The 13,925-nt window shown below is 36.3% G+C and overlaps 1 long non-coding RNA gene across 1 annotated transcript in view; it reads right to left on the bottom strand.

Annotated features, from left to right (window-relative positions):
* Positions 1–13,925, bottom strand: part of LOC142865875 (uncharacterized) — a 74,993-nt gene that overhangs the window by 14,493 nt on the left and 46,575 nt on the right. The window lies entirely within an intron of this gene.

Raw genomic sequence — 13,925 nt, 5'->3', positions numbered from 1 at the left:
CCCTGAGGCTGAGGACTTTTACTGTGAAGGCAAACTTTTTTCATATTGAATATTCAAGTAAAAGCAATTTCCAAATATTTCCAGCCTCCATAATGAAGTTAAGTAATAACATCTCCACCTTTTGTAGCCCATTGACCTTTACATGCAGTTTTCTCTAAAAACAATAACTACAACAACTGCATACCATAAGCTAGGCACTCATTTTTCAGATGAGAAAACTGAGGACCAGCGATAAAGCCAAAACTAGTACCCACATTTATAGACTCTTGGCTAAAGACTATTTACACTAGGGCAGAAGAAGGGGTTAAGTATGACATTTCAAGGAGTTGAGAGGAAGGGGCCAGGCCCAGGATGGCAAGCAGAGGAGAGCCCCATAATTTGAAATTCTGGAATAGAGTCCATAGCCATGGTCCTTCTAAAAATACTTCCTTGCTTAGAACATATTTAGTAGTTAGTTTCTTAAAAGGCAAGAACTGCATACTACTTATTTCATGGCTCATCAACACTTTTCAGATCTAATTTTTGCTGAGTTGTAATGTTTGGCAGGCAGTGGGGCCTTGCCCTGACAGTATAGTACCTGGGGCATAGCAACTCATACTTAGCCAGGAATATCCTCAAACTGCTGGGGAAGAGATTGTGGGCAGCTGTTGGCTTACAATTGATTTGTTTGTCCTTAAAGATCTGCCATTGGAGAATGACTGACTGGTGAATAGACCCCTGTCTATTTCAATACATGAGCTCTGGCACCTGGTCTTTTCTCTTTCTCCCCAGAGCCAAGGGGTATTCTCAACTTCATTCCCTGATTAGCAAAACAGAGCATCTGGTGGCAGAGAACAGTAGGGGGCTCCCATTTCTATGGAAAGGCAACAAACTGAAAAAAAGAAAGAAATGCTCTAAAATTAACACAACAAGTAATATGTGCAACGTTTGGGGGATGGACATGCTTGAAGCTCTTACTCGAGGGGGGAGGGCAGCATGGGCAATATAAGTAACCTTAACACTTGTACCCCCATAATACGCTAAAATAAAAAGAAATTAAAATAAAATAAAATTAACATTTAAGTATAGCCTGGAAATAGGCCTGCAAATAGCTCTAGGCAATGGCTTTAACTTTCTTGATTTCCCTATGTTATCTTATATAGGGATGACAAGGTTCCACAAAGCCCTAAATTCCCCCAGGCTAATTTCCCAGAAAGGCTATAACAGAGATCTTCAGTAGTTTGACTGGAATTAAGATCAAGTTCCCACCTCTTCAGAAGGCCTACTCTGACCATCCCAGATCACATATCATCCCTCCCTCCTTTCTCAGGTTTCCTGCTACATTTTCAGTGTTTCTCATTTGTCTCTTTTCCAACATCACCAAGTAGCATGGAAGTAATTTGTAATTTTGATTTTCCCTACACATAGGCATAAAGGTCCTAGAAGGAAGAACTTTTGCTTTTCCATAGTCCATAGTGCCTTGGACATAATAAGCTAAGCTCTTGTCTTGAGGAATTAATGAAATAAAAACACTGATGACCAGAATTTTGTTGTTGTTGTAAAAGAGACAGAGCCATTATCTGGCACTGCAAATGTGTTCCCCAAATCATTAAGCAATGGGCAATTCTCTGCAAGAAATCCAAAGGAAAAGTCTAATGACTTACGTTTACTCTAACTACACAACTCTCTAATTTACGAGGGTAATTTCTATCTGGTGAAATAATCCAGATCTAAACAAGTTTGTCACACACACAGGCACACACACAGACACACACACACAAATGCATGCACACAATGGTTTTGCTCCCAAGAGATTACCTGACCTAACTAGCCTGGAGGTAAAATACTAATGAATAATAATACTAATGGATAAGGAACTTTTGTCTCCTGCCCTCTGTTGCCTTCTTCTCCTACCATGGATATGATTCAAGCACAATAAAAGTTGGTATCAAATATAAGATGACTTTTTGAATCTTGTTGCTGTCATTAAATATTGACTGTCCCTCCCAGTTTTACACCATCTGTGTGTTTGATCACATTATTATCTATGTCCTTACTTAAATCAGCAATGAAAATGTTGAATTAAGGCAGGGCCAGGACAGATACCTCTGACATGCTACATTAGATGTTTGTCTCAATAGACATAGATTCACCAAAATAAACTCTTTGAATCCAATTATTTAATTAGTCATGAACCCCACCCCACAACTGCACTTTCTTGTAATCCAAATTTCATCAGTTTTTTCCCAAAAAACTAATATGAAATATTTTATTAGATATCTCTCTAAGTCCAAATACAGTCTGCCCTATTCCCCTACTCCTACTATATACAAAGTTAGTCCCTCACAAAAAAATTACCAGAAATGCTATAGACACTAACTAGTTGTGGAATTGGGTAACAGAAGAACAGAAAAGTAGAGCTTAGCGACCTGCCATAATTCTCTTGGCATGACTCAAGTAAAAGGATTTTTGCCACATTCATTGGAATACTGAGTCACCCTCTACTCTTTTGCAACTTTTAAAAAATATGCCTTTCTTAGCAGAGAATAGAATGGTGGTTACAGGAAAGTGGGTGAGGAATGAGGAGATGTTGGTCAAAGGGTACAACATTTCAGTTATATAAAATGCATAAGTTCTAGAGATCTAATATACAGCATGGGGACTATAGTTAATAATACCGTACTATATATATTTGCTAAAAGAGTAGATTTTAAGTGTTCTCACCAAATAAAGGTTTAAAAAATCACAGAATTATTAAATAATTACTATTTATCAGATACAAGAAATAAGTTTATGAACAAAAAATAAAATTTTGCGTTCCTTAATCAAATCCTGACCCTTTAGGCCTATCCCCTTCATAGGCTCATACATATTAACTAAATTATTCCTTTGAAGTATACAGACGTTGTTCTATTCAGAGATTCTTAGACTTTTAAAATCAGGAAGCTCATGAGACCACCTATTATCACTACTTCCTTCATTTATCAGACCATAAAACTGAGTTCCAGAAAGGGGAAGTGAGTTTTTGTAGCTACTATAGCAAGTTAGCATCTGAGTTGGAACTAGAAGGTCCCAAATGTGTTAAGTGATAATAAAACAGGGTTTGAAAGAATATACAGTTGACCTTGAACTATGCAAGGGGTTAGGGTGCCAATCCCCGTGCAGTCAAAAATCCACATATAACTTTTGACTCATCAAACGCTTAACTACTAATAGCCTACTGTTGCCTAGAAGTCTTGCCAATAACATAAAGAATTGATTAACACATACTTTGTACGTTATATATATTATAGACTATATTCTTACAATAAAGTAAGCTAAAGGAAAGAAAATCAAGGATTAAGAAAATCAAAAGGGGAGGAATATTTAATATTCATTAAGTGGAAGTGGATCATCATAGAGGCCTTCATCCTTACTGTCTTCACATTGAATAGGCTGAGGAAAGAGACAAAAAGGGGTTGCTCTTGCTGTCTCAGGGTTGGCAGAGGTGGAAAAAGTAGGGGAGGTAGAAGGGGAGGCAGGAGAGGGAGGCACACTTGGTATAACTTTTATATTTTTATTTTTTTTTATTTTGGCATATTATGGGGGTACAGATTTTAAGGTTTCAATAAATGCCCATTCCCCCCCTTAACTTTTATTTTTAAAAAGTTGCATATGCTGGAAACTCAGACTTGTGAGGGGAAGGGGGGAAAGGGCATTTATTGAAACCTTAAAATTTGTACCCCCATAAAAAAACAAAAATAGAAAAATTTTTAAAAAGTTGCATAAAATGGACCTGCACAGTTCAAATCTGTGGTGTTTAAGAGTCAACTGCATATGACATTGAAGAAAGCATAAATGGAAAAATATGCTGTACTCATATATAGGAAGAATTAATATTGTTAAAATGTCCACAATACCCAAAGCAATATACAGATTTATTGCAGTCCCTACAAAAGTCCCTATGGCATTTTTCACAGGAAAAAAAATCCTAAAATTTGTATGGAACCACAAAAGACCCTGAATGGCCTGAGCAATTCTAAGAGAAAGAAAACAATGTTGGAGGCAACACACTCCCTGACTTAAAATTATATCACAAAGCTATAATAATCAAAACAATATGGTACCAGCATAAAAAGAGACACATAGACCAATGGAACAGATAGAGAGCCCAGAAATAAGTCCAAACATACATGGTTAACTAATTTTTGAGAAGGGCACCAATAGGATGCAATGAAGAAAGAACAGTCTCTTTAACAAATAGTGGAGTTAAAAATGGATTTCCACATGCAAAAGAATAAAATTTGACTCTTACATCACACACAAAAAAATCAAATCAAAATGGATAAAAGGCCTAAACGTAAAACCTAAAGCCATAAAACTCCTAGAACAAAACAGGGGAAAAAGTCCTTGACACTGGCCTTGGCAATAAGTTTTTCAGATATCACACCAGAAGTTCAGAATACAAAGGCAAAAAATAAATAAATGGGACTACATCAAACTAAAAAGTTTTTTGCACAGCAACAGAAATAATCAACAAAATGATACAGCAGCCTATAGATTGGGGAAAATATTTGTAAACCATATATCTGATAAGGGATTAATATTCAAATTTTGATTTTTAAAAACTCATGTAACTCAATAGCAGGAAAAGAAATAACCTAATTTTAAAATAAGCAATGGTCCTAACTAGATATTTCTCCAAAGAAGACATAAAAATGGCTAACAGATATATGAAAAGGTGGTCACTAATCACCATGGAAATGCAAATAAAAACCACTATGAAATATCACTTCATACCCTTTAGGTTGGCTCCTATCAAAAAGACAAGAGATAACAAGTTGGTGAGGGTGTGGAGAAAAGGGAACCCTTGTATACTCTTGGTAGGAATGTAGATTGGTGCAATATGGAAACCAGTATGGAAGTTCCTAAAGAAATTAAAAATAGAACTACCATGTGACCCAGCAATCCCTCTTCTGTGCATATATCCCTTGAAAATCAAACTACCTCATAAAGATACCTGCCTTCAAACAACTCTATTAAAAAGTAGGTGAAAGAAATGAACAAAAACTTTTCAAAAGAAGATAGACTAATAATGGCCAACAAACATATGAAAAAATGCTCAACATCTCTAGTCATCAGGGAAATGCAAATCAAAACCACAATGAGATATCTATTCCACATGACATATCCCTTAAGAACTTCCTACTAGAAGGAATCTTAAAGATAGTCTGGTCCACAGATGGCAAATATGCTACATGTCCTGGGCCAGCTCTAATTAATTGGTAGTGCCTTCTGGAATGTTACATTGAGAAGAATAACAAAGAGCTTCTGGATTCAGTGGCTAAAGGCAATAACATCCTCACTCTTGTAGATGACAGAAGAGACCTAGATAAAAGTAATCTGACCCACACTCATATAATTATCTAGTTATTTAGAAGTAGAAGTAAAAGAACCTGACTCCAGAACAATATACTTGTCACTGTACTATACTATATTCTACTCACTGTATAAATTATTTGCAAACTAAATCTCAGGATGTACATGAGAAACTACAAAGCAGGGCACACCAATCATATGTGATTTCAAGAGTGCCTGGAAGGCTCAGAACCTCTTACACATCTCTCTTTTACCAGTTAGTTGGTGTCCAAAATCCCACATGTCAGACTTCCATTCCTTCAATTTAAAGCTTTAAACCCCATAAAAACATCACTGCCCTCTCCCCTTCCTGGGTCTTTTACCCTTTTTTCCATGTTTAGCAAACTCTTTGTTTTCATGACATTAAAGGAATTGGGGATGGGGGAGGACATTCTGATGTTCTGCCTCAATGACAGGGTACACATTGTTTCTTTTTTTTTTTTTTTTTTGAGACAGAGTCTCCCTTTGTTGCCCAGGCTAGAGTGAGTGTGGTGGCATCAGCCTAGTTCACGGCAACCTCAAACTCCTGGGCTCAAGTAATCCTGCTGCCTCAGCCTCCTGAGTAGCTGGGACTACAGGCATGCATCACCATACCTGGCTAATTTTTTCTATATATATTAGTTGGACAATGAATTTCTTTCTATATATAGTAGAGACGGGGTCTCACTCTTGCTCAGGCTGGTTTCAAACTCCTGACCTCGAGCAATCTGCCCGCCTTGGCCTCCCAGAGTGCTAGGATTACAGGCATGAGCCACCGTGCCCGGCCTACACATTGTTTCTTAACAGTTCAAAAAATTAGAATATAACAAAATACTCAAGACTGAGGCAAAGTCATCTTCCTTTGCTCCTTCAGAAAAAAGTATAATTAGGATACTTGTAAGTTACATTTTCATATAGGTAGAGTCATGAGAAATTCCATTTCTCCTACCTGGATTGCTCCTGCCGTCTTCTTGAGTAGTGAGGACATATACACGAAGAAAACTTAGAAATAGCTATTGGAGTAGGGCTTTGTCAATTTTCTGAGGAGGGCTAAGAGAAGATGGAGAAGATCTGAGGGTAGTCCTGGAAGCTTGCGTGGTTTGAGTAGATTTCATAGACAGGGAGTGACTTGAGATAGGCCCTAAAGGACTTGAAAGATTAGGATCAGTTTGTGGTCAAATAACATCTCCCTTTTCCCAAGAAAGCAGGGAACACTACAATAATACTAGAGCACTAGACAGGGTATTCACTGATAGAAGTATGTCACCATTATCTCTTTATTACCTGGAAAAGTAGAAATTATGCAAGCTATCCTAGAGATCATTGGTCTGAAAACTGCCCAAGAAGGCCCCATTTGGGAATAAGGAAAAGATAACAATAATCATCAAATTAAAAGAGCCCTCATATTCCCAAGGTGGGATGCTACTCACGTCATTTCCATTGATGACAGATGAAGGTCCAGATTTACCAGGAATTTCCCCAATCATCTCCCTTAGTAACCTAAAAAGGTATCTGACAACCTAATCAGTTACCAAGGTTTAGTATCTGTATAATTTAACCAACCCCCCAACATACGCACATACTGTCTTTTCATATCTGGCATAGTGAGATGAAGTAAAATCCATTGCCTGAATGTGATGGTGAGTCAAAGTGTTCACCAAATCACTTATCACCAGTGAGAATGGCCTTTATAAAAAAAGTCCCAAAACAATAAATATTTGCATGGTTGAAGAGGGATAGGCACACTCATACACTGCTGGTGGGATAGCAAACTTGTACAACTTCTGTAGAAAGCAATATGGAGATACCTTAAAGCAGGGGTCCTCAAACTTTTTAAACAGGGGGCCAGGTCACTGTCCCTGAGACCGTTGGAGGGCCAGACTATAGTTTAAAAAAAAAAAAAACTATGAACAAATTCCTATGCACACTACACATATCTTATTTTGAAGTAAAAAAACAAACGGATAAAAACACCCGCCTGTGTTCCGTGGGCTGTAATTTGAGGATGCCTGCGCTTAAAGAGATACAAGTAGATCTACCATTTGATCCAGCAATCCCATTACTGGGCATCTACCCAAAAGAACAAGACATTCTATAAAAAAGACATCTGCACTCGAATGTTTATAGCAGCACAATTCACAACTGCAAAGATGTGGAAACAACCCAAGTGCCCATCAATACATGAGTGGATTAATAACATGCGCTATATGTATACCATAGAGTTCTACTCAGCCACAAAAAGCGATGGCGATATAGCACCTCTTGTATTATCCTAGATAGAGCTGGAACCCATTCTACTAAGTGAAGTATCCCCAGAATGGAAAAACAAGGACCACATGTATTCACCATCAAATTAGTATTAACTAATCAACACTTAAGTGCATATATAGTAATAACATTCATTGGGTGTCAGGCAGATGGGAGTGGAAAGGGGGTGATGGGTACATGCACACCTAATGGGTGCAGTGCACACCATCTGGGGGATGGACACGCTTGAAGCTCTGACTCCAGTGGGGCAAAGGCAATATATGTAACATAAACATCTGTACCCCCATAATATGCTGAAATAAAAAAAATTAAAAATTTTTCTTCACAGCCAGGGAAATAATCAACAGAGCAAATAAAAAACCTACAGAATGGGAGAAAATATTCACAAACTATACATCTGATAAAGGACTAATAACCAGAATATACAAAAAACTCAAGCAAATCAGCAAGAAAAAATCAAACAGCCCCATCCACAAGTGGGGAAAAGATATAACAGAAGATTTTCAAAAGAAGATAGACAAATGGCCAATAAACATATGAAAAAATACTCAATTTTACTAATATGCAGGGAAATGCAAATTAAAACCTCAATAAGATATCACCTTACCTCAGTCAGAATGGGTTTTACTGAAAAATCCAAAACCAATAGATGCTGGCGTGGATAAAGAAGAGGGTATGCTTCTACACTGTTGATGGGACTGCAAATTAGTATAACCTCCATGGAAAAGAGTATGGAGATTCCTCAAAGAACTAAAAGTAGACCTACCATTTGATCCAGCAATCCCACTACTGGGTATTTACCAAAGGAAAAGAAGTCATTTTATCAAAAAGACACCTGCACATGAATGTTTATTGTAATACAACTCACAATTGCAAAGATGTGGGATCAACCCAAAGGCTCATCAATTCATTAATGGATTAACAAAATGTGATATATGTATGCCATGGAATACTATTCAGCCACGAAGAAGGACAAATTAATGCCTTTTGCAACAATTTGTATGGACCTGGAGACTGTTATCCTAAGTGAAGTATCAAAATAATGGAAAAACAAACACCACATGTACTCATTATTAAACTGTAACTAAGTGATGAGCACACATGAGCACAGAGAGAAGTAAAATTCAGTGGAAATCAAATAGGCAGGAGTGGGAAGGTGAAGGTGGGCAAAAACCTAAATGACAGATACAATGAACACTCTTGTGGCACAGAAGCAATCCATGTAACCAAAACATTGTATCCCCGTAATACTTTGAAATTTAAAAAAAAAACAAAACAGTTCTTGTCTTCTGAGTTATAAGTATATAAACAATAAATATATGCAGAATCTTCATATTTAAAAAAAACAGTTCTTGGAAAAAGAAAAAAGCCAATTCTAAAAGGTAAAAGACAAAAATAATAAATAAATCTCTAGCGGTAATTAAAAAAAAAAAATTGGAGGATTAGGAAAGACTGATGAAAACTCCAGGAAAAGAAGACAAAGATGCTACCAGGGGTTGGTGGGGATTGCTTCTCTAGTCAACCAAGCACAGGGAAAGGCTCTATTATTGTCTTCAAGTAGGGAAACATAGAACAACCTGCAAAGATGGCAATTTTCTAATAACCATAGGCATTATATTTGTTAAAATTGGGCTGCTAGGAGTTTAATGCTCTTAGGGCAATTTTCCTTTTAAAAGAAAACAAAGAAAGGTACTCTTAACACAGGGCCTAAATCCCAAATGATGAAATTTCAGGCATGATGGAGGAATTAGTTTAAAGCAGACCACCCTGACCTATCCAGCTACCACACTGACAACAGTGCCCATGCCAAATACCAGTTTTCTGTATATGTATACAGTTGTACAAAGCAATTTCCAATTTCAATCACAGTCATATCCAAGCTCCCTTGAAGTTGACATCCTAAGCCAAATTGCCTAGAGCTACTATGGGAATAACACTTCAGAAGGGTGAAAAAAACAAAAGCCTTGATTTTTACATGGGATGAAATCTTAATTTCAAAAATCAGTACTGAGGCACCATAACAAAACCACCTCCTCAGAACAGTTTCTTGTTTTGACTTCCTATGGAGCCTTTATCTAGTAATCAGCCCAATGATTGTGAAATTAAATTTTTAAAAAAGGAACCATACTCACTAGGTCATAGCCATATGATCTTAGGTGCATGATTTTCATATCCACAGCTCAGTGAAAACACAATCCTTCTCTTCGGAGTTGATATTTGAGGAAAAAGGAAACTTAATCCATAAAATGCCTCTGAGAAGTGATATCTCACCACCATCATCACCCAGTCCCAGCTGCATGGTAGTTCTAGTCCAGGAGCAAATAAACAGTCTTAGAGAAAATCTTTTCTTACAGCACTATGTGTGTCCATTTGTAAACAGGCAGAAGAACCTTGGTCAGATTTCTATGAGGTCCTCCTCCTCTTCCACTAGTGGTTGGTATTGTGTAATGATAAGTATATTTAAAAGGTAAGTTGAAAAGAAAACAATTATTTATGTTTGATTTTATAAAATTTGGAAATATGTTAAACCAAAATTATTTCTGTATTTGATAAACAATGGACAGAGAGAGAGAGATCAAAAAATTTAATCAACACCAGTGTAGGACTTCATGTGAATAAACACAAACAATTTGATATTAGAGACAAAAGAGAAAAATTAGAGCCACTACTTCCTGTTAAAAAGCTTCCAATCAAATACAAAGATGTGAGATGCAATGCAAGGAGACAAGAATAGAAACAATTATAACGCAAGGCAAAATGAAATAAGTGGCATAATAGTAGTACAAACTGATTGCTATTGTGGAGCAGAAAAGGTATCAATTCCAATGGGAAGAATCAAGAACAGCCTCACCAAAGTAGTGAGAGTACCCCAACTAATCCCTCAAAGATAAGTAAGATTTAGGTAGGTAAAGGAAGAAGAACATTGGAAACAGAACCAGCAAAGACATGGATGTTTATACGATTTTTGTAGGGCAGCAGTGAGAAGAATGAAAGTAAGGATCTGGCAAGGTGCTTGGGCAGTGAAAGTTTATAAGCCAAAGTATTTGGTTGAAGTGGATATGAATGTGCTGTTCCTTTCCAGAATCTACAGAAGGTTATAAGGAAAAGGAACTGGAAGAAAGGAAAGAGTTAATTAATAACTTCAAAAAATTCTCTTGACTGCCGTATTAGTTTCCCAGAGCTGCCAAAACAAAGTACCACAAACTAGGTCACTTAAAACAACATAAATTATTTTCTCACAATTCTAGAGACTAGAGTTCAAAACCAAGATTTTAAAATCGCCATGGTCCCTGCAAAAGTTCTAGGGGAGAATCTTTCCTTGCTCTTCTAGTTTCTGGTAGCCCCAGCCACTCCTGTGCTTGTAACTACATTATTACAAGCTCTTCCTCTGTCTTCATGTGCCCATTCTCTCTGCCCATATGTCCCTCTTCTTTAAAGACACCAATCATATTGGATAAGGGCCCACCTACTCTGGTATGTAATCATCTTAACTAATTATATCCACAATGACCCCATTCTCAAATAAAGTTACATTTTGAGGTACTGAGCATTAGAACTTCAAGATATATTTTTTTGAGGGGGGACACAACTCAATCCATAAAAGCTGCTGAGTGCAGTGTGCCTAAACTATGGCTTTGCAAAGCCTAGAATTGCCATTCCAAAACTTGATTTTGGCAAAACAGAATTTTTGGAAAATCTAATACTTCATATATAAAAGTAGAATGCTATAAAGAAAAAAACAGCAACAGCCTAAGTGCACATTTACACACACAAATACATTTTGCAGCATTCTCAGTATCAGATTAGAAAACAACATGAAGATCTTGGTGTGGTCACAAGTTTTCCTGTTAAGGAAGTAAGGGAGAGAGCAGCAATGAATCATTTGCATCTGTGGGTCTGAGATGAAAAAGGCCAAAAAAGGAAACAAAAGTTTCATCTTCATAGGAAGGTTGAAAGTACCAATTAGTGGCCAGGGCTGGTGAGAAAGAGAAGTGTGGTTGGGATTGTGCCATTTACTCTCATACCCTCTGTCAATGGAAGGGCTTGATGTAATAAGAAACATAAGCTAAATTTTTAGTATTTTTTAACTTAGAAAATATGGAAAGGTTTATGAGATAATAATGATAACAATAAAATAATATTCAATTTGTTTCCAGTTTAGGGTTTCCAAAGTCTTTCACGTAAGTTCTTAGTTGCTTTTTATAACAACCCCATGAGGTAGGAAAAGCAGGTATTTATCAGCCTGTGACTATCTCCCAACTATTTCTTAAGAGAATTTGTTTCTACTTATAAGTAGCTTTTGATCATTCTCGTGGAAAGATAATGCACTGTTCCAGGCAGAATATGTAAAAGGACAAAGAAATTGTCGAAGTAGCAATTCAGTCACATTCAGGAAAAGTGCAGTGGTCATGAAAGAGTTTATGAGGGAAATGAGAGCTTAGTTGGGCTGGTGGGAAGAATGAGAACATAGGTATTAAAAATTAATAGAAAATTCACCATAAACCTTATTTTCTACTTATTTGGCTCTTTGAGATTTTAGTAATAATCTAAGTCTGTTCAGGTAACAGACAATAAAGAGCATGAAATGCTATGCCCAATATTAGGTACAATAAATAATAAATGATGTGTAACAGAGTTCCTCTCCCAAAGTCACTCACATTTGATTTGAGGAGATAGAATGGGAAGAAAGAACTAAAATATAATTTAGAAAGTGTGATATTCCTAAGAAATGTACAGAGAACATGCTCTTGGTGTTCAGGGGAAGAAGGGCTAACTTCCTATTGAAATGGTCAGGGAAGGCAAGGCTTGTGTGAATGAATGACTGACCATTAAAATACTGTCTCATGCAACCTACAGAATGAAGGAAATATTTGCAAACTATCCATATAACAAAGGATTAATAACTAGATGTATAAGGAATTCAAACAACTGAATAGCAAAATAACAAATAATCCCATTGTAAAATGGGCAAAAGATCTGAATAGACATTTCCCAAAAGAAGACATACAAATAGCCAACAGGTATATGAAAAAATGCTAACATCACTAATTATCAGGGAAATGCAAATCAAAACCATAATAAGATATCATCTCACCTCATTTAGAATAGCTTTTATCAAAAAAACAAAAAATAACTATGCTAACAAGGATGTGAAGAAAGAGGAATGCTCATACACTGTTGGTAAGTACAGCCCCTATGGAAAACAGTATGGAGATTTCTAAAAAAAAAAAAAAATAGAACTACCATTTGACCCAGCAATCCTACTAGTGAATATCTACTCAAAGGAAAAGGAAATCACTATATCAAATGGCTACCTGCACTCATATGTTTAGTGTAGCACTATTCACAATAGCAAAGATATGGAATCAATCTAAGTGTACCTCAACAGATGAATGGATACAGAATACATGATACATATATATGATGGAATATTATTCAGCCATTAAAAAGAATGAATTTATGTCATTTGGAGCAACATGAATAGAACTGGAGGTCATTATGTTATGTAAAAAAGCCAAACATATAAGGACAAATATTGCACATTCTCACTCCTATATGGGAGCTAAAAAAGTGGATCCCATGGCTGTAGAAAGTAGAATGGTGGTTACCAAAGCCTGGAAAGGAGGTGGGGATAAAGAGAAGTTCCTTAATGGGTACAAACATATAGTTAAATAGAAAGAATAAGATCTAGTGTTCAATAGCATGGTAAGGAAATTAGAGTTAATACTTTACTGCATATTTCAAAATAGCTAGAGGAGATGAATGGCAATGTTCCCAACACAAAGAAAAGTGTATGAGGTGATGAATATCCCTATTAGCCTGATTTGATCATTATACATTGTACACATGTATAAAATATCACATATACCCCCAAAATATGACAATTGTAAATCAATAAAAAATATTTTTAAAATATTGTCCCCTGTGCTTCCTATTTTACTGAGTATATCATGAATAAGAAGACAAGTATAATAGGGATTGACAGTTAAAAGTAAGGGGTTTCTCTTGGAAGTGATGAAAATGTTCCAATATTGATTTCAGGGATGGTTATACAACCCTGTGAATATACCAAAAAACTATTGAATTGTATACTTTAAATGCTTAAATTGTGTGGTTTGTGAATTATATCTCAATGAAGCAGTCACTAAAAAAAAATGCATTTTAAGAACATCTACCGCCATCCTACTAATACTTCTAGTCGAGAAAAAATGCAATTGCAAGTTGAAGACTAAGAAATTGAAAGCTAGGGAAGATGTCAAAAAGAGATCCTTACACAAAGCTTTCTTACAATGTTTTGATTT

This window comes from Microcebus murinus, chromosome X, assembly GCF_040939455.1.
Source record: "Microcebus murinus isolate Inina chromosome X, M.murinus_Inina_mat1.0, whole genome shotgun sequence".
In the NCBI taxonomy this organism is placed as follows: Eukaryota; Metazoa; Chordata; class Mammalia; order Primates; family Cheirogaleidae; genus Microcebus; species Microcebus murinus.
Note: the sequence above shows the minus strand (reverse complement) of the source record. Positions and strands in the feature narration are given on the sequence as shown.